At 28.6% G+C, this 27,552-nt stretch overlaps 1 protein-coding gene across 3 annotated transcripts in view; it reads right to left on the bottom strand.

The window, feature by feature from the left end:
• The window catches only part of LOC119608498 (trichohyalin), a 112,319-nt gene that overhangs the window by 32,950 nt on the left and 51,817 nt on the right, over positions 1-27,552 (bottom strand). The window contains exons 2-3 of one of the 3 annotated variants that reach the window (XM_037962947.1): positions 20,136-20,747; positions 12,441-12,463 (exon numbers count right to left, since the gene is read on the bottom strand). The gene's annotated coding sequence lies outside the window, so the exon portion shown is untranslated. The remainder of the gene's footprint in view (positions 1-12,440; positions 12,464-20,135; positions 20,748-27,552) is intronic. The other 2 variants (XM_037962955.1, XM_037962963.1) reach the window with 2 other exon arrangements.

Genomic DNA, 27,552 nt, shown 5'->3' with positions numbered 1-27,552 from the left:
TTGGAAGTATACTTTTAGGTTACTTCCTGATGATAGTAAGAAGAGTACAAAAACAAAAAAATATAAATACTCCATTTTTTAGCGTGAAAAAAAAATAAAAATAAATAATGCAGAAATTTTGCTAAGTTCAGTGATGTTTTGTGTTTTGTTCAGTCATGTTCAGTTTTAATTATTCATCGTAAAACTTAAATGAGTTATTGAATTTAATGTTCATAGAAAAATAGTGTAATTAAAATATTGTGAATCTTAAGTAATAAAAAACAATATGACAGTGTTGTGTTAAAAATCAACTGTTAATAAACATTTAAGAAGGTTTTCTTAATTGGCGAAGTGTATTAAATATATACCAAAAAGTATAAGGAAGGATTATATAAATAAAATTAAAAAGTAAGTTGTCATTTTAAAATACCATTTTAGGAATATGTTAACAACTCTAAACGGCTTCCATTTCCATTATTTTTAAAAAAGTCTAATATGTTTAATTAAAAATGTTTAGGAGGTATAAGCATTTAAAGACTTTTTCAAGTTGCACATTTCGGCTTTCATTTGATGAACATTGCATTTTTAACATATTTAGATTTATTTGAGTTAAATCTTAACTTTCAATATTTTTAAAACTATTTGCGCGTTTAGGCCTGGAATCATTATATTGAAATTAATACTACTGTTTTATACATAAATTATTTTTTGACTTGGGTCACTCGACACGAAATTGCCCATATAAGATATTTAATATTGAAATCAGATAGTTTTAAACCCACCTTTTTTAAATAAATACAATTTTATTAATTTTCATATAGCTTTGGATTTAAAATAGTATTGCAATATTAGTGTCAAAAGCAATATCCCGTTTAGGGTCGTTAAGGTGTTTCTATCGTTGGTGACTGTAAATAATTTAAAAAATAATCCATGACTTAGTAATTTCAGATCTTTATAGACGGTTTAATTCCAAGTTATTGAAAAAATGTTCATGAAAGGTAATGTTTTTATTGATTCAAAACAATAAATAAATAAATTAATTAATTTTTAATTATTTTATTTTTTAGAAAGCAGTAGCTAATATTGTACCCCCTATTAAAATACTTCTAACCGAATTAAAATATAAAAAAGGGATCTGGTTAGTTATATATGTCTTATATCATCACGTGGTTCCATTAAAAATGTCGATTATTTGCAGAAAATGTAAAAAATGGATCTGACCGTTTAAACTTTGGTGGTAAATATATTGGACATGAGAGAATCCTATTTTTATTGCTTCCTAAAGTATAACTGGTAATTTCAATAAATACAAAAGTATGTATATTCAATATTAATTATAAGATTATTTTGGTTTATTTCGTTGAAGGATTAATGCGTTTCATAATATAACTCTTACAATTTGATGGATTAATCATAAAATTGATGAAGAACTACAAAAATATTTAAGAGTCCAACGTTTTACAATTTTTGGAAGTATACCAGTCAGCAGTTGGAATATTAATACAGATTCCCTGAAAATTATCTTATTATAAGGTAATAATTCTAAATTTTTGATACATATGTACATTAGACCGACTCACTCTGTATGGAAAGCAAAAACGTGTTTTTGTTACCCCTCCCAAAATTTACCTTGCTATGTTTTATGATGATTCCCAAAATATTTTAAGTGACCGCTGGACCAAATTAAAAAAAGGTATTTTGGAATTATTTTTTTTAAATTTTTGTTTGTTTTGAAACAAAATATCCAATACGGGGTATCGTTTAAAAGGTATTTTAAAGTCGCGTCCAACGATGTATTAATCATAAATAACCGTTTGCTTATAATTGTCATATTCCAAAATATTTAAAATTGTTAAGTTTTTACTAAGAAAAATTAAATATATACACAATTTTGCAAATTTTGCGCACCACTAGACTTGGCTTCAAAAAACCTTTCAAATGATACCACATACTGTATATATTGTTTAAGAAATGCTGTATAATTTAAAACAAAATAACTAAAAAGGGACTTTTTTGTAACCGGTTCAGCTCACGAACGGCCATCGATAGACTAGAAATATTTTGGGAACCATTATAAAACATAACAAAGATTTTTTGAAGCTGGATAAAATATTGAATTTAACATGAAGAATCGTGTTCCCATACGATATTTTCTTTAAAACTGTCCAGCTCACGAATGGACAACACTTAACCGAAAATATTTTGGGTAACATCATATACAGCGAATATTATGAGGGGGTAACTCAAGCACCATTTTTTGTGAGTCGGTCTAATGTACATATATTACTTTTTTTAGATTAGTTGTTAAATCAATTATATTTTCTACTATTTTAATTTCAATTAATTCAATAAAAACTATAAAATTTCATTTTATTTAGATTTATTTTTATAGATTTTATTTTGGTGAGTATACAAATAGAAGAAGAGAAAACTCATCTTCTAGAAGACGAGAATACTCATCTTCTAGAAGAAGAGAATACTCATCTTCAAGAAGAAGAGAATACTCTTCTTCTAGAAGAAGAGAAAACTCATCTTCTAGAAGAAGAGAAAACTCATCTTCTAGAAGATAAGATAGGAACACTTCTAGAGGATACTAGGTAGTCACTTCAAGAAGTGACTTCCTAGTCACATCTAGAAGAGTCTTTGGCAATACCTTACTTCCAAGAGTCATCTAGAAGTTTCTTCTGCGGGTCTTCCAGAAGTATCTTCCAAGTTACTATTAGACGTTCCCCAGCTCGGCATCAGTTCTTCCCGACTGGTGACAAGAATTCTTATACTTCCGCAACATCGCTGGCGAGCTTTTAGCACGTTTGGAAGTTTCACACGGGTAACTTCCGCAATAGAAAATGTTTGTAGGGACAACTTACAAAAACGTAGGTACGATCGTAACGCAGAATACACACATTCGTAAAGCATTGAAACGAACAAGATTCAGTTTTTTGTTGGAATACCGGAATGCGTAAACGTAATCGAAATGCAGAATAGGGGTGAATATTATGATGACTGTAATTATATTTATAGTTGTTGCAACCATATTGTGTTGAACTATTTCAATATTATTTATAAATAAACAAGTAAGAATTTATAGCATGGCCGATCATATGATACCCTAAACCAGTGACTATGTTACAAATGTTGATTATTTTTTAATAATAAAGCGTTTAATTTAATTTTTACGTAATTCAGAAATATTTCAACAATTTGTTAACCAAAAAATGGAGTTTCTAAAAGAGGGGTTATATGGGATCTACATTAAAGTTAATTATGCAGAATATCATGGTGATACTAGTGTTTATAAGTGAATTTTAACCATCTAGTTATTTTCTGAAGAGGACTTTATATGGGAGATATTGTCAAATGAGGCCCATTTTAGGTCGGCGGCGGCGACTTATTATAGAAAATATCGGCGGCGGCTTAATTGTCGGCTCAATTTAACTTTTTCTTCAGAAATTGACCTTATAAGCGTTTATTATATTGAAAAATATTTATATTTTAATATTATCACAATATTGTGTGGCAACTCTTTTCAATTTGCCATAAGAATTTAAAATAGTGGCAACTCCGTTCAAATTGGTGAAATTATTTTCTGAAATATATGTGCAATCCCAATCTTTATCAGCGGCTACGTTTCAGCCGGCTTAGCTTTTGAACCGAAAGAATTCGGCGGCGCGCGACTTGCAAAATATTGCCGGCGGCCAACCGAGGCCGATTTGAGCCATCTAGGCTTGTATCTCTGCCGATTGGTACTTTAAGGTGGGTGTAGAACCAATATTTTTGAGTGCTACAAACATCAGCACAAAAGCATAATACCCTCCCGACTATAGTGGTGTAAGGTATAAAAAGCTAAAATACTAATTTTGTAGATTTAGAACAACATATACAAATAGTACCAGAAAAGTATCTACAATACCAAAAATAACCCTTGTTATTTTTAAGATAAATTAAAAGAAATAGTACAAAAGATCTAAAAAAAGTTTACGAATTTTTGGATCATTAACAATTTAAATTTGTAGTCTATATATTATTTATTCCTTTAAATATGATATTCCCATTTTACACTCATAAATAATTGAACAAGTAAGAGTGTTATATTCGGCTATGCCGAATCTTATATACCCACCATCAAGCCTCGTTTGACTCGAATGAAACGTACTTATGTCTAATTTCATCTATATACTCGTATTTTTAGGCCAGTTATAAGCGTTAAAGTAATTTTCTGAAGGGGACCTTAAATAGGGGAGTAGGGTCAATTATGGGTCGATCCTCATAAAATTTTGTAGACAGAATTTGGTTCGTATTAAATTTATTTGTGTCGAATTTTATCGCTACACTCGTATTTTTAAGTCATTAATGAGCATTGCAGTCACTTTCTGAAGGGGACCTTATATGGGGGGTAGGGTCAATCATGGACCGATCAACATAAAATTTTTTAGATAGATTTTTGACTCGTATGAAACTTACTTATGTCGAATTTCATCTATATACTAGTATTTTTAAGCCAGTAATGAGCGTTAGTCATTTTCTGAAGGGGACCTTATATGGGGGGTAGGGTCAATTATGGACCGATCCTCATAAAATTTTGCATAGTGATTTTGGATAACAAGAAACTTACTTATGTCGAATTTCATCGCTATATTCGTATTTTTAAACAAGTTATGGCTGTTAAAGCTGCTTTTCGAGGGGCCACTTGTATGGGGGCTCTCCGAAAACGTGGACCGATATTGCCCATTTTCAATACCAAACAAACCTTACCTATAAGAAATACTTATGTGAAATTTCAACCCTCTAGCTCTTTCCATTCGGACTCTATCGTGCTTTCAACAGACAGACAGACGGACGGACAGACATGGCTAGATCGTCTTAGAATTTAATGAGAACCCAGAATATATATACTTTTGTGGGTCTATGACCAATATTTCGATGTGTTACAAACGGAATGACAAAATCAATATACCCCCCATCTTTTTTGATGGTGGGTATAAAAATTATTTTATCATCTGTTTTTTTTTGCTGAACTAGTTCTACATTTGTCACTTTTATAATTGAGCAGTTCAATTTTAAGTAAAAATCCTAAACCCTATAACCAAGTATATTCCCCTACTTTTTCACTCTACAGGCATCACAATAAATAATACTTCCATTATAATTAATACAATAAACAATAAAATTTGTTATTTATGCACAATTTTCCCGTATTGTTAGAGCGCAACAAATTAAAAAAGAGAAAAAAAAATGCAACATAAAAGATGAAAGGTTTATTTTACCAACCACTTAACTTTTCCACTTTAGTTACTCCAAAATACACAAAATAGTACAAGCAAACCGACAGAGTAAATTGAAGAATAAAGCGCCTTCTTTACAATTGAAAACTGGGTGCAGTCGAAAGACAGACATACAGACGGGCGAACTCTCATGGCTTGGTGTATCAGTTCACAAATTAATAACATTGGGCCATAGATTTTCCAAAGAAAGCAACATAAAAAAATATTGAAAAGGAAAAAAACTACGAATAACAGGCAATTATTTTGTTAGCAACAAATGCTCATTCATAATCATAATAAATAGTGAATTGCAACAACAGAAGCACAATGAGTAGCAATGGCAGGCAGGAAGGCAGCAGCAACATCAACATCAATTGAAACAAACGAGCCAGCAATCAAACTCATCGATGAACCACCAACAACCAATCATCTTGGTATTCATTTGCTAGAGAGGCCAGGCAGACAGTCAGTCCATCATAACGACAGACTGACAGTTTGTTAAACAAAGTTGTAGTCAACTGAAGCAAAGTTAAATCATTCAGGCATTACTACTTGTAGCGCATGAGTTTATGATGATATCGCGTCAAATAAAATAAAACCCAATCAGCACATCAGAGATCAAACTGAAGGCGGAATATGGTGTATTAATTAAAAACAACCACAACAATAACAACAAAAAGCCACAGAACAGATTAGAGTTCATATATTTATTTGCACACTGCAGAGTTTTTGTCTGTAGTCTGTTTAAAAAAAAAACACACACACACATCTCAACAGCAGACAAACAGACAGATTCTTTTCAATTCTTTCCAATTCATTTCAATTCATTTATTGTTTAAATCTTGTTGCACATTTCTATTCTGGAACAAAGATGTGGAAGATAGCCCATATTATTTTTTTTTAATTTTTTTTCTGTTGCATACATATATCATTTCTTAAGTGGTGAATAGAATCTGAAAAAAACACGACAACAAATGAACAAAAAAAAACATAATTGTAGACAGTGTGGCTGCTTGGATGGGCTGGTTGGCCGACTGACTGGCTTTGGTTGTGTTCTGACACACTTTTTTTTGGTTTTTGCCCAAACAATGTTTTTCACTGATTCTTCATTTGCAATCAGTAAAAAAGCTTAAAAGAAAAACTTACATCTGATTGTAGACGATTTTGTTATTTTTTTGTAGAAATAGAATGTAAAACACTGTTAACCTTTGTTTTAGTTTTTGTTTTCATTTATATTTTCTTTTAACTGTGCGTCTTTAGTCAATAGTTCCAGCTATTTTCATGATTCTACCTGAATGTTATTAAGCTGAGATTTGTAGGGGTCTTAGTGGTATTTGTTTAAGATAACGTTGGAATAGCTATTTTATTATGATTATAAAATGTCAGTAGTTTTTCTCAACTAAAGAACAAATATAGGTTGGACATGTTTTTAGCAATCTTTCTAATATTATTACATGAAATTCTACAATATTATGGTCACTTCAATCTTATTTATATTTAGTTATCGCAAACAAATAATTTTAATTCATCTTCGAATGACACACACAATAATGTATTTTATCACAGAAAATAAGTACATATATTATGTCTTTATACCTAGGGCAGGTGGCATATCTGAACAGTTACCTAAAAACAATGGAAAAGCTAATTGACAGTTACATAAACAGGATACTGGAAATGCTAACATCCAGAGTCATTGAATTTGATCTATGTGGAATATCGAGGACTGTATGGGCAACTAGAGGCTGTCCTCAGGGACAGTTGGCACTGGTTTTCGATAGTCTACTTAATGACTTATGTTTTCGTACCTATGGATACGCATACAATATCGTCATATGCGCGACAAGATTCGACGACGTAACGATATCGGATGAAAGAAGTGATTAATTTAACTTTCAAATGGTAGAACAAAGCCATCAGGGCATTAAATGCCTTTCAAAGACTGTTTGGTAGTACATGAAGTCTCAAGCCGATTTGATACCGTAATAAAGCCCATATTGACCTAGGCCGCTTTGGCTTGGTGAAAAAAAGTGGAACAGGTCACAACTCGGGCTTGTCTGGACAAGATTTATCGTCTCATTTGTGTATCTATAACTGAAGTTATGAGAACTTGTCCCACACATGCCATGGGCGCTATATTTTATATTACACCACTGCACATCTTTATCAAGGATGAAGCTTCCAGATCAGAATAAGAATATGCGAAATTAAGTTGGGTGTTGTAATGGACTACTTGACTTCACTTAATTTGGACATAGTTTTGCTATATTACAAATTTTAATTTTGGGCAAATTTTTGTTAAGCATCTTTAAGTCTACCCATACCTATTAAAAATATTTAACCATGTTCAATTTCTATTTTTTTACATTTTACCCTCAAACAGATGTTCAGCACTTTTGTTGATCTTCTCAGCTAATTTAATGTATTCCCAAATAACAAAAAACTCGAAAAACAATCATGTTTTTGTTTTAATCCAACCATAGGCAAACATTCCTCCTTGCATCCCATGCACCATGTATATTGCTTATATGCAACCAACGCCTCTAAATATTTGTTTTGAAGTTGTTTTTGTTTGTAGCCAAAAGGAAATAAATTGTTTCACTAACCGAGTTATGGAAAAGACAAAGTTGTATTAAATTTTTCCTCTTTTTGGTTTTTACTCAGTTTAGTTTAGTCTAGAAAATTTCCTCGGCTTTTCTTTTTAACAACAACTGTTGTTGTTGTTTTCTGGTAAAGTTTTGTGTTCTTCATTGCTGGTTGGTTGCCGGTGTATTAAGGGCTTCCGCTTGTTGTTTTTTTGTGTTGAGTTATTTTCTGTTAGCCACTTTTTTGTTTTTGTAGAATTTTCTTAACTTGACATAGTAACCTAAACTCTTTCGAAGTTTTTCTTCTTGTAGATTTTTAGAGTTTTCGTGATTCGTTCTTTTTTTCGTTTTTGTTGTTTCTTATTTTGAATTATGATGGGAATTTACTGGTACATTTTCTTGAACACGCCAAGTGGAATAATATCATTAAGATGGGTTTTATACATAAAGTAGCAATTTGAAAATAATAAAACGAGTAAATAAGATTAAGTCCGAAATAGAAATAGTTTTTGTTTTTTATTAATAAATTAACTCCAGAAAATTTAGTCGAAAAATTAACAAAGTGGTAAATTTTAGAGGACTAATTAAGTTTTGGTTGCTGAAGACAATTACAAGTACTTGAGTTAAATAAAATTATATTTTTTATTTTTAAAAATATCTACATACCATTGTGTATATAAGACATACATACGTTTTCTATCAATTTCAAGCTTGCCTTTTATGGGTTAAACTGTTAACGCCACAAATTTGTCTTGACATAAACCGTCTTAAAAGTGTGACTCAAGTCAAGTCAGCAAAAATAAAACAAATAATCAGTTTTTCATTTATCTTTTAATTTACTTCGTTTTAGTTTTTTTGTTTTTTGGCTTAAATTGGCAGACAACTGTTGACAATCAAGAAAATTTACTAACTGACTGGCTGACTGTGTAACATTTTAATAAAATTGTTTTATAAAACTGTTTAAATCATTTTCTAGTCTTTTTTCGATTGTTTAAGATTGATTTTGGTTTTTTGCCCACTTTTTTTCTTATTTTCAATTTTAAAAATTGTCACACCAAAGCACGCAACAATTTAAATTAGACTGAATTAACGGCAAAAAATGGGTTTGAGCAGTTTATTATAAAATGAATTGTCTGTATAAACAAAATTATAAAATAAAATTAAACATTTAATCATGTACATATTTAGTTATACATTTTTTGTTTAGGTTTAAAACTAAAATTACGTAATAAATTTGATAATAATCATGTTGTCATTATGGCAAAAAAAAAAAAAAACGTTCATGGTTGTAACTAATAAATCACTAGTACGAGCATTAAGGAAAAAACAACAGAAAACAAATCAAATCTACCTGCTGTTATTTATTAATACTTTTTTCTTTTCCTCTTCAAAGATTTTTTTCTGTCTGATCCAACTGCTTTGGCATGCGCTTAAACACATAATTCTGGTTGTAGTTACAACAATTATTTAATAGATTTGTATTAGTTACCATTATGAGTAAATAAATTTTTAAATCTGTTTAGTTTTAGTTGTTTCATTTTTTTTCCAAAATACCACGTTTTAACAATTAAAATTGTCACCTTAAGGTTGAGTTATTGTTAACATTTTGTTTCAAAAATAACTTAATATTTATACGTTTTTTTATTATCTATTAATAATGACTTAGAATTTTGTTAAATCGTCATGATAACAAATAATTATACCCTACACCACAATAATGGATAGGGTATTGGTCCTACACCCAATTTAAAGTATATCAATCGGCTCAGAATCACTTTCTGAGTAGATTTAGCTATGTCTGTCCGTCCGTCTGTCTGTCCATCCGTCTGTGTGTCCATCCGTCTGTGTGTCCATGTAAACCTTGTGCACACGTGACAAGTCGCAGTTATCAAGATAATTTGATGAAATTTGACATATACTCTTCTTTTGACCCAAGGACGGAGCCTATTGAAAATGCTTAAAATCGGTCCTTTTTTTCTTATAGTCCCCATTCAACCGTACCCCCGAATAGGGCTTTTGAGTTCCTAAATATGTTAAATGTTCTTGTATCACTCCAAAAATCTGCAAAACAAGTCTTAATGATACTGTTGATTCTCGTAATGATCGGGCCTCATTTGACCCTACTAGTTGAAGAACAAAAAAAGTTCCAAAAAATGCAATTTTAAAGATTTTCATTCCATCAAAATAGAAAAAGTACCAATAAGTCCACTTATGTTCTTATTTACTCAGGGTATACATGATTACTTTCATGTTTGTACACAGAGGGAACAATAAATATACACGTCTGGTACCAAATTGACACTTTTTTTCAATAACATCCGTTGTTAACAAACGTGGTAAGCTCACTATTGACAATGGATTGTGAGCTTACCACGTTTGTTAACTTTTAGACAACGGATGTGTATAAAATTTAGATTGGTACAACTAATTGTTGCAATGTTGACAATGTTGCGTTGTCAACTTTAGTAGAGAAGCCGGTCACTACAACAAAGAAGCGGTCACGGCACTAGTTTTGAGTCATTTCTTCTGAGGTAAGAGTATTCATATAATTTTGAACATTCATTGATCAGGGGCTGAATTACCGACTTCGATATTGAATGATCATTCCGTGAAAATAGCCTTAAAAAGCAGAATGTAATGTCATACATATTTCTTATGTAGATTTATACGATTACGATTATGTGATCACAAAACTGGATTAGTCACTTTATGTAAAAACCACTTTCTACCTAAAACATTCAACATTGTATAACTACATACATAAATGGATTTCAAACTAAAACTGTAAAAATATTTAAAAAATATTAAAAATTTTTACACTTTTACACATATTAAATACTTGTTGCAGTTGTTGTTTTCTCATCAAAATAACAAGCAGAAGAATTAATAATAATAATACTCATACTTTTCATATAAAAGAATATAAAAGTGTATTTAAAATTGTTAAAATTGTTAAAATATGATGAAGTATTTTCTATTTTATGATATAAATAACAAGATGATGAAAATGAAAACACAAAAAGAATTTAGAACAAAAAGTGCTTAGTTTAAATTACTTCATGCATGCATGATTGCTTACTTATGTTTGGCTGGCTGACTGGTTGGTTGTATGAATTATTACATACACATATTGTTGTTATTGTTGTTGTTGTTTCTAGAATACTACTGTATGCTTTTGTTTCTGTCTATTTTTCTAATCTTTAGGTATTTTGTTGCAAAATGAATAAAAAAAAAAAGAAAATAAAGTAGAAACAAAATTATCTTGTTCATGCAAAGTGGAAGAAAAATAGAGAAACGAAAGTCTTAAATGGCATTTTTCACACTTGACTACACTTTTGGTTCAGTTCAGTGTGTTTATTTTTTCGTTTATTTGCTCTATCTGTCTGTCTGTCTGTGCGTCCGTTTGTCTTGATACTTTTAGTTTTTGTTTTGACCATAAAAGGATTAGACTTTATGACAGTAACTGACTGTGTTGTTTGGAAAATGTTGCCAATGAAAATATAATACTCTCCATAAAGATGCTTTAAATAAACAACAAATTGGGTTTTAACACAATTTTCTGTTGAAGAACCAAGGGGAGCCAGGGAAAAATAAGAAAAATCTGTTAGAAAAAATCAAATCTAAAAGCCAAGGAGTTTTTTAAATAACAGTAATTTTATGTAAAAAATTTAGTTAAAGACACATTTAACAAAATTTTTAACGATAATTTAAAAATCTAAAATATTTATCGACAAAATTTTTAATTTTTCTATTCATTGATTAATAGATTTTTTACTTTACAGTTATGGTTCTGTAATTTAAGGTTTTTTTAATTATAGTTCTATAGTTTTCTCTTTTGCTTTTATTAATTTTTTACATAAAAATATTTATATAATTGTTAATCCATTTAAAGTATAACTTCATTCTATTTTTATTATGGTCGTTTCTGTGATTTTTGTTTTACCATTAAGTGCTGGATAAAAAAATAAAACAAAAACTACTCAATGAATCTCAAGTAGTTCTGTATTGTTTTCTACATTTACAACAATATTGGTATTAGTTTGTTTTTAATTAATTAAACAAATAAACGAATGAGTTTTTTTTGCATTTGAGTGTCTATATTGTTTTGTGTGGGTTTTGATCAGACAATAGAAAACAATCATATTGATGATGATGGTCAAGATTTGAAGTTGGTCAAAGAATGCGTAACAACAACTATTTATTGTATACATGGAAACATATGCTGTACAATGAACTTTATTACAAAAAAAATATTAATTGCTATGATTTCTTTTGTTTTGTTGTCTTTTGTTTCGAGTAGTCTTGTTTGTATATGAAATTGTATTATTAGCGGGATTTAGTTTACAGATATTTAAATAAAATAATGCTATGGGCAATTTAAAATGTCACTTAATTTTCAGATAAATTTTATTTTAATCCGATTTTATAAACTGTAAAAATGTGACATACTCGATCATTCACAAGTGTCATACCCTTGGTTGTGTCAATAACATATAAAACCCAGTAAAAAGCTCAATTTCATGTCAATTTCTTTTCCTCAAGTTTTTGAAATATTACTTTACGTTTGTTAATTTTTATATAAATGAATGATTAAAGTTTATTCTGAAATATTTACCTGTTTATTTTTCGAAAATTAATCTGAAAAAAATAGAAAACAAAAGTATAACTTTAATAATCGTTTGTGAATACAGGTCATTTGTAATTTGTTAAATTTTATCATGTTTACAATTGATTAAAGTTGTTTTGTTAATATGTCCCTATTCATATTTAGCATCGATTTTCGATATAATACTATTTTCACTCAGATAGGCCTTTAAGAAAATATTTTTAAAATTTTTTTCTGTATATTTTTATATTTGTACATTTTTTCAAACAAAATTCCTCTTAATACACGCAATACATCATCCTTGTCTAACTTGTGTGCCAAAAGAAAAATCAATAATAAATATGAATGAATTTTAAAATAAAATGTAATTTTTCAAACACATTTCTACTCCTTTGTTATCTTATACATTTTACAATACACAACAAGGCGTATGATTAACAAGAAATACATAAAAAACCGAAACCGAACAAACAAGCGTATGATTAATATTTCTACACTTTGTCATGCTTTTCAATTAAATATTAATCATACGCTCTATTTATAAACAAAAATTCTAGGTAAAACAACAAATTTCCTTTCTTTGTAAATTACTAAGAGACATTTAAAAAATAATTGTACTTTTTTTCCAATTTCATAGTCAATGTCAAAGCCGATTTTAATTATTTGTTTTATTTTTTGTTTTCAATTTTATACAAGAAGTATTAAAACGCCCTCAGTATTTAAAACAACTTGCAATTCAAATTAGCCCTATACATTCCATATCAATAATACGCTTCGTTATCTAATATTGTTAATTAAGTTTTCTTGTCGTTGAATGATGACAACTCAATAATATAATTTCTAAATAATTCCTATTAAAATTGTTGAAACTCAAACACACATAGAGAAAACTTTACCTTGTGTTAGTTTTTAATTTTCTTTCCAATTACGTTGTAATTGTTTTATTCTTTATTTTTTCCATTGTACCCCATGTTTGTCTGCCAGTTTTATTCGTATTAATAATTTTCCATTTGAATACGTTATATCCGCTTCCTATTGCATCATGGCATTGTAAACTAATCGCCAGGTTTTAATTCCTTTTTGCGTTTCATTTTACTTTAGTTTTTTTTTAATTGAATTTGTAATTAATTTCAGTTAAAAAGTTAAAATGAGCTTAAGGGAACAATTACCAAGTCATGAAGAAAGTTTTTAGTTTTCTTTTGTTTTTTTTCTTTTTTAATAGAAATAGGAATGTTAGGAAAAAGTTTTATTTAGTTTTCATTTTTATTATTTTTTTTTTTTTTGCTTTTTGTATGACTTCTTCAACAATCATGGCTTTCTGATGTTTAATTTTCAAATGAATACATTTTTTTAGCCAATACTATTTTAAATGTCAAATAACAGGAAATATTTAATTAAATAATGAACCAAAAACCTCACAATGTTATGAATTATTAAATACTAGTAGTATGTGGACATGGAAACTAAATTTGCATAAAACTTATTTAATTTAATCATAATAATAACTAAATTCCTGTTTATTTTAAAAATAGATTTTGAATTCTCAAATTTATCCATATTAATGCCAAAAACTTTATCTATAAAATTAAAAATTTTAAGCAGCTTAAAAAATGTTGTTTAAAAATTTTCTATGAAATCCTTAAAATTTCTAAAATTTAATTAACTAACCAAAAGTTTCTTTAAACATTTTCCCAATTTGGTCGTAATTATTGTTGTTGCCTTTTTTTATTATGATTTTTTGCAAAATTTATATTCCAGTCAGGTTAAATATTGTTTTTTTTATTGTTGCTGTAGTTGTATGAATTTTTCACAGCCATAAAGTTTTGATCAATAGCGTCTGTGTGTAAAAGTGAGTTTTACAATTTGGGAATTTATTTTAAAAACCATAAGCAAAGGAAACACATTTTATTTTATTTTTGTTTGTTTGTTTTTATATTTGTTGATATCATTTTCGTATTACTTTCTTATTATTTGTTAGTGTTTTTGTTTGTTATTTAATAATAAATAAATTGCTTACATTTCACAATATTTCCCAAGAATAATAATAAACCAAAAAAAAGAACAATGTTGCAGAAAAAAATTTAAAGTTTCCTTTTTGTTCTCCCCGTTTGTTTTATTGTTTAAAATATTTTAATGAAATTTTAAAGTTTTAGCTACCAAAACAAAATTTGGAAAAAATCTCTAATAATAATTTTTATGACAAGCTGTTGTTATGAAGCATGTTAAAAACGAACGTGTTTTCTTTCCATAAGAAAATAATTCGAGCGTGCGATTTTATTCCTTTATATTCTTGTTCATCATTTGCTTGTTTTTTTTTTTTTTCATTGCAACATTATTTTATTTTTTCGTTTATATTGTTTGAAATGCTTAAATTACTGTCGAAATATTGAGAGTTTTAAAGTAGAGTGTTATTTACATTCTTAAATTCGCGATCTCGTACACGATCGACAAAAACTTCCAATAAAATATAGATATCTATAGATAGTTAGATAGATAGATAGATAGATAGATAGATAGATAGATAGATAGATAGATAGATAGATAGATAGATAGATAGATAGATAGATAGATAGATAGATAGATAGATAGATAGATAGATAGATAGATAGATAGATAGATAGATAGATAGATAGATAGATAGATAGATAGATAGATAGATAGATAGATAGATAGATAGATAGATAGATAGATAGATAGATAGATAGATAGATAGATAGATAGATAGATAGATAGATAGATAGATAGATAGATAGATAGATAGATAGATAGATAGATAGATAGATAGATAGATAGATAGATAGATAGATAGATAGATAGATAGATAGATAGATAATAGATAGATAGATTAAAAACATTCAGAGGGCTTATTTCTCGTCCTATTTCCATGCCTGTTCTAAACCTAATATATTTGAGTTCTCTACAGTTTTAAGATAATATCTGAAAAAGGCAAGCAACTCTCTTATGAGCTTATTTGTAATTGTTATCTCATATTCTCATGTCATATGAAAAATTCTCTATTTTTACAACTCCCATTACAACACCCTATACCAACTGGTAAAATTTATAACAAGCTCCAAAATTCATGATTTAAACACACACACACACAAATAAAAATATAAAATATTTATGAATTCTTATCCATAATAAACTCTATCTACCTTATTCATAAGCTTTTACCAAAGGTTTATAAATCAAATTTTCATACAAAATTTGTTCTATAAATCTTTAATAAATGTTTATGAATAAGACCTTATGTATGTTTGTATATCTGTATTTTTAGGTTCCTGAATACATGCATGTTTAAGTCAAAATTTTTCGGTATTATTTTATTCTATACATATATTTCTTTTATTTGTCATTTTTATAAGACAAAACAGAAGAACAAAAACAAAACAAGAAAAAATTGGAATGTCATGAATAAAATGAATGAATGAATTTTATTTTATAAACAGTAACTGTGTGTTCTGGCTGCTGTTGTGTTTATGTATTTCAAACTTGATGGTGTTTGACTTTTCAGAAGTAGTATTAAGAATTTTTTATACTTTTATATTTTTCATTCAGTTGTTGTTGTTTTCTTTTCTTGGGTTTTTGTTTTATGAATGACATTAAATATTTAAGTTTACTTTTTGACGATAATAAATAAAAAAATAAGAAATGTTTAATGACTAAGAAGATTTTGTGTTTTCATAAACTAGAAAGAGTTTAATGGAGTAAAAATAATGAGTAGTGGAATTTTTTTGTAAATCATACGCCACCTGATACAAATTTGCTTTTATAATATAAAATTTATGAGTTTAATCTACATTAACAATGAAAGTTAAATTAAAATTTAGTTTTAGCTAGGGGTTTTATTTGAAGAAATTTTTTGCAAAAATGTTAACAAAAAGTATTTAAATTTAATAGAAATTTAGGGAATCTGTTGATTGATAGTTTTCAATATCCAGATAACTAGTGGTTAGCATTAACTGCATTGTTGATATATTTTAGCTAATCTGTTCTCTTTTCTTAAATGTAATTAAATTTAATATTTGAGAGCCAGAAAACAAATGTTAAAAAGATATTTAATAATATTAATCATACGCCACCAGCTTTAAATTATACTTTATTTATTATAATAAAAGTATGTATACGCCTGAGTGTCTTAATTATGAGTAAAAATGTTAATTTCTTTACTAATCATTTTTTTAGTTTGTATGTAAGATATTTCTGTAATAAAATCATCCTATTTACGACTTTCAAATACTTCAAAGAGTATTCCAAATTACTTTAAATAACAAATTTATTTATTTTCTTTCATAAATACTTTTTACATTTTAAGTATTTCTCTTGTTGCCGTATTAAACTCCCATTTTTCCTGTTATTTAATTTCCAATCATTTACGTTACTTAACTATTGCCTGAGAATTGAAATATAATCTTGTGTTACTGCCACAAATCCCTTTTCTGTTTGGAAAATTTATTTCAACTTTATTTTAATATAAATTCGCCTGCCCTCATATGTTGCATGCAACATTTAAAATAGTAGTTAATATGGTACATTTGTTGCTTTTATTGTTGCATGGTTGCAGTAGTTTCCTTTACATTTTCAAACTTTTTTTACCACATATTCCCTCCGTGTTTGTGTGTGTGTTTGAGTATGTTCGTTATTCTCTTATTTAACAAAAATTTATTAACTTGTTTTCTGCTGTTGCAGTAGTGGCTGTGTTGTAGTTATTTGGTAGAGGAGTTGTGTTGCCTGATGATAATGACGTCAGTGGGTATCGGTGTCGGTGTTGATGATGTACAAAAGTTTTGCCAACAATTTTTACTAAAAGTTTATGGTGTTTTACTACTGACGTTTATTTGTCACGCTCGAGGAGTAAATATTGGTAATATTTATACAAAATTTTTAGCAATAATTTAGAAAATAATTATACAAAAATCAGATGAATGATATTTAAGGTTTTTTGTTTGCTTGACAAATCTATGCAAAATTTCATATATTTTGAGTGGATTTTCAGAAACTGTGGCTAGATGTTATAACTGTACACCTATGTGTATTCTTAGGGGATTCAATTTTTTCTTCATATTATAATTGAGGTCAATAAACTAAAAATAACTATCTATTATGTTTCGAGTGTATTTAACTCATATAAAATGCTGTTGCAGTATATTAAACCATGTTTTAAAATGTTTTATATTACGACTTTATATAAATTGTACAGTCGACTGAAAAAGAAGATGATTGTGGGTAAAATGTAATAAATTATGGCTGGCTAAACACGATCCTCTTATACCCTATACCCAAAATGATATGACAGACCGCTTAGGATAAAACAAGTAACAAAAATAAGGGCTTGAAAGAACCAGTTTACAACAGGCCACTAATAAGCCAGTTATTATTATTGCAAGAATAAAACCCACGACCTCCGTTGTACTGACAGTATAACACTCCAATTAACTTACAGAGACACTCATCAATAAAGATACAATATATACTATAAAATTTTTTTATTAACTTTTGTTAAGTCCTGAAAATGGCTAATATAAGGTATTCATTTTACCAACATCCGTGTCTTCTTTTTTTCCCCAATATTATTCGAAAGAGAGAACATAAAAAAGAAGTAACAATATAAGCTTATATATTCCATTACTTTTTCATACTCAAAACTAATAACAAGTTAAATTAAATATAAATAAAATCAGTGTGTAATATATTTCTCATCCCTTTTGAAAACTCACTGGATATTCGACTACTTAGAAGCCATGGAATCCATAATGTATAAACATTAAATAACTCAAAAATTACAATAGTCTTAAGAGAATTATTTAACAAGTTTCTTTTACATCTTTGCCTGGGTTTCTACAGACTTTCAAATGAACTTTAAGTTAAATAAGAATGAGAAAAACACCAACAAAAGTTTAAGACTACTTTATTCTACTTTTCTTTTTACTTATTGCAAAAGTTATAAGTCAAGGAAAACATGAGTTTTTTCCTTTTAATTTGCCAATTTATTTGCTTTAAAACGAAAAACAATTTTAAACTGTATTTTGCTATAATTTGCAATTTAGATATTCCACCTACGAAAATGTCATTTTCTAGTATCGATTTTAAAATTGACATTAAGTATTCGCAAAGAGGATGATGTTGTTCTTCAATTTCATCGGATTTTTGTTGTTGTTGTAGTTGCTGTTGTCGTTGGGGTTTTATGAATAGAGACCAAAAATAAAAATCCTTTTAAATCATTGTTTGAACGTAGGTACGTGGGTTTAAAAATAGTAGAATGTACGAATACATTAACATACTTTAAAAGAGCGGGTGAAAGTACACTTAGAAAAATTTTAATAAGTAATTAGATTTTTATTAAAATTTCAAAATTTTATAAAAAATAGAATTTGATGTAGAAGCTACTAAACAAATGATGCTAAATAAATTTAAATTTTTGTTTAAAATATTATAATTTTCTCAGTGTATCCTGAGAATGAACTTGCGAATGACATACATAGTAAAACCGTATCATTATGATACGGGCTTAGCATTTCCATTCACACACTTAATCATTCGCTCTCCTACACCCACACATGTACAATGTACATACATACATATGTATGTACATTATTCTAGAAATATATAGACAATTTCAACATTGGCACAATGATGCTAAATGTGATTGAAAGTTTTCTATTTTTACCGATTTTTCACACGCATATGTGTACATCTTGAGGGTGCCCAGATTTACTTTAGGATAATCTTGAAAATTTTCCCCAGAACTTTAACCTCAAATGAAAAACCTTGATATTAACCGAATTGAACTCGAGAGAGTAAATAATTTCTAATAGCAAATAATAGCTATATTTTTAAACGTATATATATTCTGAATCCTTATAGATAGGGGAGTCAATTTAGCCAAGTCCGTCTGTCTGTCCGTGTGTATGTTGAAATCAGTTTTCAGAAGTCCTCAGATATCTGCGAGATCCGAATCTTCAATAATTCTATCTGACATAAGATCGGGAAAAATGTTAAATAGCGTTCTCAGTAAAACCGGTCCGATAATAATGTAGATTGAGCAAAAATCTGACCCAAGTCCTGAAAATTTCATCAAAAATTCAGATTTTTCGTTCATGCTCAGACAGAAATAATAAACAAGCAACAACAACAGACATAAACATACGGTAAATTTTGTTACTGTAATTGCATGTTTATAAATGCAAAGCAGAGCAAGAGTAACACGTTACGGATGAATTTAGGGTTTTTTAAAAAGCTTGTTCCTGCGAAATTTTATCAGTTACGAATGATAAAGTTACATTCTGAAGAAGACCTTATATGAAGGATCAAGTGTAGACCGATTGAAAATATTAGTAGGAAAATTTTAGCCTAGCTTCTTTAGCTCCTAACGTCCTTTTTGATGGTAGTTATATACATTTATCTTCGACAACTTTGCAAAATATGGTCACCCATTTCTTGCCATGACTCCTGCCTTAATTGATACATTTTTGTATAAGTATTGATACGAAAACCACTAAAAAACCTCTTAAAATTCAAACGAATAATATTTAGAATTATTTTCTTTAATGTTTTAATTACTTCTCATTTATTAAAAAAAAACACACGCACACACACAAATTCTGAAAATGTAAATTTATTCTTTGTATATAGTCAAAATATAGAAATTAGACGTTTAATTACAAGTTTAGTAATAAAATTATAAATTTCCATATAACTCACCTACTTCCTTAAGTGAAAATATTTTCAAATTTAGTTTCTTTTTCCTCTTTACTTCATCTATTTCTCAAACAGAAACATAGAAACGTTCGCTCTTAAGCTTCAATTATGCAAATTTATTCTTTTGTTTTTGTTTTCTAGAGTGTATTTGAAAAAATAAATGTTCAGTATGTTTTTGCTCCTCCACAAAGATGCTTATGGAGTCGGTTTGGTTTGGTAGCTGGTTAATGGTTAGTGGCTGGAGCAGTGGTTATAGCTGTGTTTCCTTTTAGTCTAACCCTTCTATTTAATGTCCTTAAACGTATGAATAGCTGAGGAACGAACGAACGAACGAACGAATGAATGAATAAATGTTTGCAGAAGGATGTGATGATGTTGTTGTTCTTGTATTATTCCGTTCTGCTTGTTAAATTCTAATTATAAATGCGTTGCTTGCTAGTGGCTGGCGTATTTTACAGCTCTTTATCTTTAAATAGCGCTGCTGCTGTTATTCCAACCAGCGACAATAAGTTACAAAAAGAATTAAGGTGAAGCAAAAAACGTAAATGTTGTTAATGTTAATGAAAAACGTGAAACTCTTCTCTATTTGGAAATGTAATTGTAATATTGATGTTTCTGTAAGAAAAGGAGAGTAATGGAAAATGATAAAAATTATATTTTTTTTTAATGTTTAGGTAAATTAAGTTTTTTCTTTAATTTTTTTTTTTCATTCCTCTCTACTGTAGTGGATGCTATTATTAAATTACTTTTTAATTACAAAGTTCAAATCGAAAAAAAAGAAGTATAGAGATTTTTTCGATACAAAGGGGAAAGGTTTTTGTGGTTTTTGTACTCTAGATAAATGAAAAATGATAGTTTTAGTTGAAAATGGAGAAGAAAAGTGAAAGGATTTTAGGAGTATAATAAATTAATGCAATTAAAACTTATATACTAAATAAAATTATAAATTGTAAACTCAATCAATTCACTTCAATTAGTTACAAATGTCAACTAATCAGTTGTATGTATTTTATTTCTGATATAAAGAAAAATTTAGAGATAATTTGTGTATTTTTTGTGTCAATTTATTTGCGAATTGTCAGCATTACAAAAGTGATCTCTCATAAGAAATTATTGTGATACATTAGATAAAATAATTTCTATACTATCGTTTATTAAAAACCACTTTAAAGAAATTTTAAACCAATTAAGGCATTAATATTTGGTTTTAATTTTAATCACCTTATAATTATATTCCACAGTTTAACATTTCGTGTTAATTTATTTGTTTTCGTTTGTGTTTAAAAAATAAGAAAGACCTTTTCTGTTAAACATCTGGTTTTAAAATCTAACTGTTTATTTTACTGTTTATTGTTAAACGTTTTGTCAATTGAAAAAGTAAAAAACTTTTTATTATTATTGTTAACACCTCTTTAGATCTTTTAATGCTACAAATCTAAACAGAACTTTCCTCACAAAAAAGAATAATAACAGAAATCATGTGGGAAATGGTGACTGAGTTGTCAGCGTATTACGGAATACCCTACACAGGAGTTCTTAAATTATGTTTTTTATAAAACTTATAAACAGATTTTACATACGTGATTATTTGAATACTTAAAAGTAATGCAGACGGTATGTAGTAGTCATTTTAAAGTAAGCTGTTGTATAAGCACAAGTTATTACCAAGTTTTTGCTGAGCTTTTGTTGGTTCTAATCTAACATAAAGCTCAACCCAAAATATTAAAAAATTTTGAAATAATAGTGTATTTAATTTGATTTTTACCTTAATTGTGGAATATTTTAACTTATTGTTGACAAAAAAAGGATTTTCTACAAGAGGGCTCATATGGGTGTGAGGGTTAATATGAGCCTATCCCTAGAAATGTAGGAATGTAGAGGAATTTACATCTACATCAAAGTTATTTACCCTATTCGGGGGTAAAGTTGTATGGGGACTAGGCGAAATAATAGCCCGATTTCAACCATTTTTAATAGCGTTCGTCCTTGGGTCGAAAGAAGAGTATGTGCCAAATTTAATCAAATTATATTGAAAATTGCCCAACATTTTGGGTGTTACAAACATCAGCACAAACGCATAATACCCTCCCCACTATAGTGGCCTAGGGTATAACAATAACAATTTCCGCAACCATTTTTCATAAAAAATCCTCTTTTACCCTCTATAATGGAAAGACCCTCCTTCTGACCATTCCGCTACTTCTACAAAAAAATTAATGGATAATATTGTGGGGCAATATACACACAGTTATATACATATACATACTTATAAGTACTCGTATTTAGACAACTATCAAGATAAGTATCTATCTGATTGTATTACAAATATTACTGCCACATCAACTTAACTTCCATACACACACACCCAAATAAACACTTAATGCTGTTTGTATTCAGTAGATGCAACAATTGTTTGGCTACTTGTAGCTACTACTACTTCTAGTACTTGGTAGTCTGGTACTTGTACAATAGCAAAAACAATGAATGAAAAATTTGCCACACTCTGAGCAGAGGCCTTTAAGTGTTTTAATACGGTATTGTACTAATATGTAGAAAAAGATAAAAAAAGCTTTAAAATATATTTTACTGTTTTTAGTTTCAATTCGTTCTTAAAGTTTAAGAAAATATTTGCGTATAAAAATGTTAGTAAAATTATATTAAGAAAATGTTATACAAAAGAAGTTAAAATTGCAAAAAAAAAACATTCTTAACCTTAAAATTTTCTTCTTGTTTAGTGTATTAAATCCAGCTTATTAAACTACTTCCATGTAATGCAGGCGGTATGTAGCATTTTTAAATATTTAAAGGATTTATTTTATAATTTTTCTTTCCCCCCTAATACCTGTTATTAACTTTATAAAATTTTAAAAGTATTTTCTCTTTTAAAATTGATAAATACATTTTTTTATGAAAAGCTTTTATTCTTTGTTAAATATATTTAACAACTTCTTAACATTTTATGTTTACTTTTAATTAAAAAAATTTGTCATACTTATTTTGTATAAAAAAAACATTTTTGTCAGCATAATTTTGTCTTATGTGTCGTCCCCTACTAATATTTTTAGATCTAATAGACATTAAAATCTTTTCAAAATGACTAGCATTCATTTTATGGGTGTTTTTTATAAATATTATTGTGCTTTTTACGGTGTTTTAACTTTACAATAATAAAACTAACAAAAATATTATTTTTATTTTTTATTACATTTTTTTCTTTTTTCTTTAGTTATATTATTACTCGTATTTAGACGTTGTGTTGGCGTTGTTTGCTTTACTTTTTTTCTGAAAATTTTCTATTCTAAAGATCATTTCGTTTAGATATGAGTTCATACATTTATACTTATATATTCGTACTACATTTATTTTCTTTTGTATTTTTAACAGTTTTTCCTTCCAGATTTTTTTCAACGTTTTTATTGTGTGTTCTTTTGTCAGACCTTATCTATCACTCATACAATTCATTCACTCCATCATACGTTCATTCATTTAGCCTCAGTCAGTTCTTCATTCATGAAGGCATGAAAAATATGAAAATTTATAAAAGAATATTATTTAACCGCTAGATTTTTTATATATAAAAATTTACCTTGTTTAAGATAAAATCTTATTTAGAAAAGAATGGTCTAAAATAAACTACTGGTTTTATTTTATAAAGTCCTGCAATAAGATCGGCTATTTAAGATTCAGTTTTTAACCAGTTCATCTCGAATGAGAAGAAGCTCAAAATTTGTATATTTAATATCAAGCGAAATTTAGTTGGAAATATATTTATCCTCAGTCTTGTAAGATTGTCAATCCGTTTGTAATTTCCAAAAAATTATATACGACCCTATAATGTTTATGTATTCAGAATACTTATATATATCGGAGTCGATTAAGCTATCTCCGTCTGTCTGTTGAAAACAATTTTCTGAAGATCCCAGCTATCTTCGGGATACAAATATTTAATTACTCAAATCAGACATGCTTTCGATGAGTTTGCTATTTAAAAGCAGCAAAATTCCGAATCAACTCATAAAAATATTGTAAAACACGTAAGACAGTACAGTCGGCATTTTAGTTTTTTACCTTAACTCCGAAATATTTTAACAATTTATTGACAAAAAAGAGATTTTCAAAAAGAGGAGTTATGTGGGGCAATGGTAAATATGGGCCTATCCTTATGCATTTTGGTAGAGGGATTTACATTAACATTACAGTTATTTATGAAGAGTTTAATCGAGATACTAGTGTTTATAAGTGAATTTTGACCTTCTAGTGATTTTCCGAAGGGGACTTTGTATGGGGCCTAGGGTCAAATATGGACCGATCATTACGAAAATCGGGAGTATAATTTAGACGTACAGACAGACGGACATAGCTTAATCGACTCAGAAAGTGATTCTGATTCAATTGGTATACTTTAAGTAGGGTGTAGGACCAATATTTTTGGGTGTTACAAACATCAGCACAAACGCATAATAACCTCCCCACTAAAGAAGTGTATGGTATAAAAATACGAATTTTAGTTTTTACAAAACATAATGAATGGCTGAAATCAGAGATGGAAAAAATTTGTGTATGAAATTCGAAAAATTACCCCCGTTATCTCAGTGTCTGGTTATAATTTATTGTAAGGTTAAATTGACAGTTTACATACAAAAATTATTTTAACCTGCATAATTTCAAAAATATGTATAACATTAAAATACATATGGTAGGGCACCCACAATTTTACTATTGCCTTTCTTGATTATTTCCAACTTGTTGACTATTTCTAGCTCCATTCTCTGTAATTTCATTATAATTTCGCTTATTCGTTTTTTTTTTACTTTTGTTTTTAGATCTTAAACTTAAGAAGCATAATAAATTGAAAATCATGTCTTTTATTTTTCAATGGTCGTTTTAAATTCTTTGCAAGTCAATTGTTTCACATTAGATTAGATTTTTTTGTTTTCTACTTCAAAGGTTTATCTAAGCATGATAAATCTTAAAATCTGTTTTTGAAAGTTTGAGTCTCTGTCGTTGTAATTGTTGTATTTGAGAGAGAAAAACAAAAAAATCTAATGTCAAATATACCTTCACTTTTGTTAAAAGAAGAAAATGTTTGTTTTTGCTAACGGTATGAAAGACTTGACAGAATTCCATAGAAAATAAACAAACTTCGATAACAAATGTTTTTTTGCAATTGTTTTTGTGGATGACCGCAATTTTTATTGTCGCCTGTCCAACAGCCAAGCAGTCAAATGGCAGCCAGTCAGTCAGTTGGTCATTGACTTGGTTAAAAATGCAATAAAACTAATAAAGAAAATACATGGTGAAAGAGCGAGAGAAAAAACAAACGTCATAAAAAATTGCCAGCAAATAAATGAATAAAGTTTTATGGTTAAAATTGTTTAAATACAAATTTATGTTAATAATAGAGTAAAAGTTTAATTGGAAAATGAAAACAACATTTTATTTAAAATCTTGTTGCGTGAGAGTGAAGAAGTAGTCTTTGTTATTAATTTCTACCCTTTTTTGCAATTGAAAGAAAAGTATTTTTAACCAACAATCAATTGATTTTTTTAGCCAACCCTGTTTTAAAATGCCAATCTCATTTGTTTTATGTTCTCCACTCTATAAACCATCAATACAAAACTTGGTAATTTATTCGTTTGTTGTTGAAAAACATATTCCTGGAAAAGAATGATGAAAGTACATCCAACCAATTTATAAGTTTGTTTTTCTTGTTGTTTTTTTTAATGTTGATATTCTATAATTAAAGCCACCAATATTATTTAAGCCATTTATTTTTCTATCTGGGAAAGATATAAATAAAGTCAGGGGTCAGGTCAAAGTAGTTCAAAAGAGCTTAAGATAAATTACCATCAATGTTGTAAATAATGTTTTTTGTTGTTCTCCTCTATAATCTTTGAAAGTAAACGGTTTCCCTAAAAAACACACTCTCCCAAGGAATCTTTTAACATTTATCAATTTGGTTGAAAAGGGAATGAATGAATGATAAGAAATGTTACAAGATGAGTAAGATTAAGAGAAATTACATTTAGTTTTTGAGTGGTTCAAAAATAGAATAGATAAACAAATACATACTTAAAAAATTAATATTCAGTTATTAGGGGTATTCACAGATTGCCATTATGTTTCCTTTCAAAACCTTTGCCCTAATGAAATGAGGTTCTCACTGTTTTTTGCTTCTGGTCTTCTTGGAAAATGTATTTAATATGGCCAACCACCATTTATTGATTCTAATCTACATATGGTCAAGGTCTAGAAGCTGTGATACTCCTATTGGCCCAATCCATATGTAGAACTTTCTGTTCAATCATTGAATGGAACTCCAGAAAAGAATGACGCCATTATAATCGAGAGAACTTTAATTTACCTCGTTTTTTCCAATTTGGGCTTTAACAACACGAGCTTTTATAAGTGGAAATAATACTAACAAATGTTATATAAACTACTAAATTTTCTATGAATTAAATCTATAATTTATACCTTTCACCATAAATTTTGTATGTAAATTGAGTCAAAATATAATTAAAATTTATTTACAATAAAGCTTGGATGAGTTCATACGCTGATATGCTCACAATCTTTAAGTACTTACAAAAAAGCGATAAAAACAGCAAAACAAGTCATATAGTTATTTAATGTGATATTTTTGTTTTTTTGAAGGCTTGTCCCATAAAATTAATAAAATAATACAATCAAATTTGTAAATACAAAAGGCACTCCACTACAATACAAACCTACAGACAGACGCGTTAAAATAATAAAAATTTGTTTGCGGAAAATTTTTATAACAAGGAAAACATTGACTGAAGCAACCGGCAAACGAACATTGTTGTAATAAACCACACGTTAAATGACAGTGAAACATTTTCAATGTTTATTTTTATCTAACTTTAGATGGGCACAGATACTTGAGCCAATTTGGCATGAAGAGAGCCGATGATGGGGGAGCGAAGGGTTCACTTTGAAATAGGTTGAGGTATCAATGTTGGGTTTTTACATTTGTAAGTAGTACGAGCCATAATCAACATCATCATTTCCATTACAATTTGTCTGTGTAAGACTGAATATCTTCCTTCCTTCTGTTGGTGGTAGTTGTGGTGGTGGTTGTGCTGGTGTTTGCCAAGTGTATGTGATGCCACAACAATGAGTAGATTTTAAACTTATTATAACGACACCACCTTAACCAACAACAACAATATCATTATTATCATCATACACATCATCATCATCATGAAATTGTACGTGCCTCTTAGTTTGTTTCTTCGTATATCTATCTACTGCTTCGTTAGTTGGTTTGGCTCTGGCGCTTTTGATGATAAGTGTTGATGGCAAAGAAGGCGGTGGCGTTGTCGTGGTGGCAAAGGTGGCGTACTAAATATTCGACACAATACCTACCGATTACTTGTGTGTTGCGTTTGTGCGT

The sequence above is a fragment of the Lucilia sericata genome, unplaced genomic scaffold (assembly GCF_015586225.1).
Source record: "Lucilia sericata isolate MDLA Ls3-8-SP2 unplaced genomic scaffold, ASM1558622v1 Contig000021F_arrow, whole genome shotgun sequence".
Lineage (NCBI taxonomy): Eukaryota > Metazoa > Arthropoda > Insecta > Diptera > Calliphoridae > Lucilia > Lucilia sericata.
This window is presented reverse-complemented; position numbering and strand designations above follow the sequence as displayed.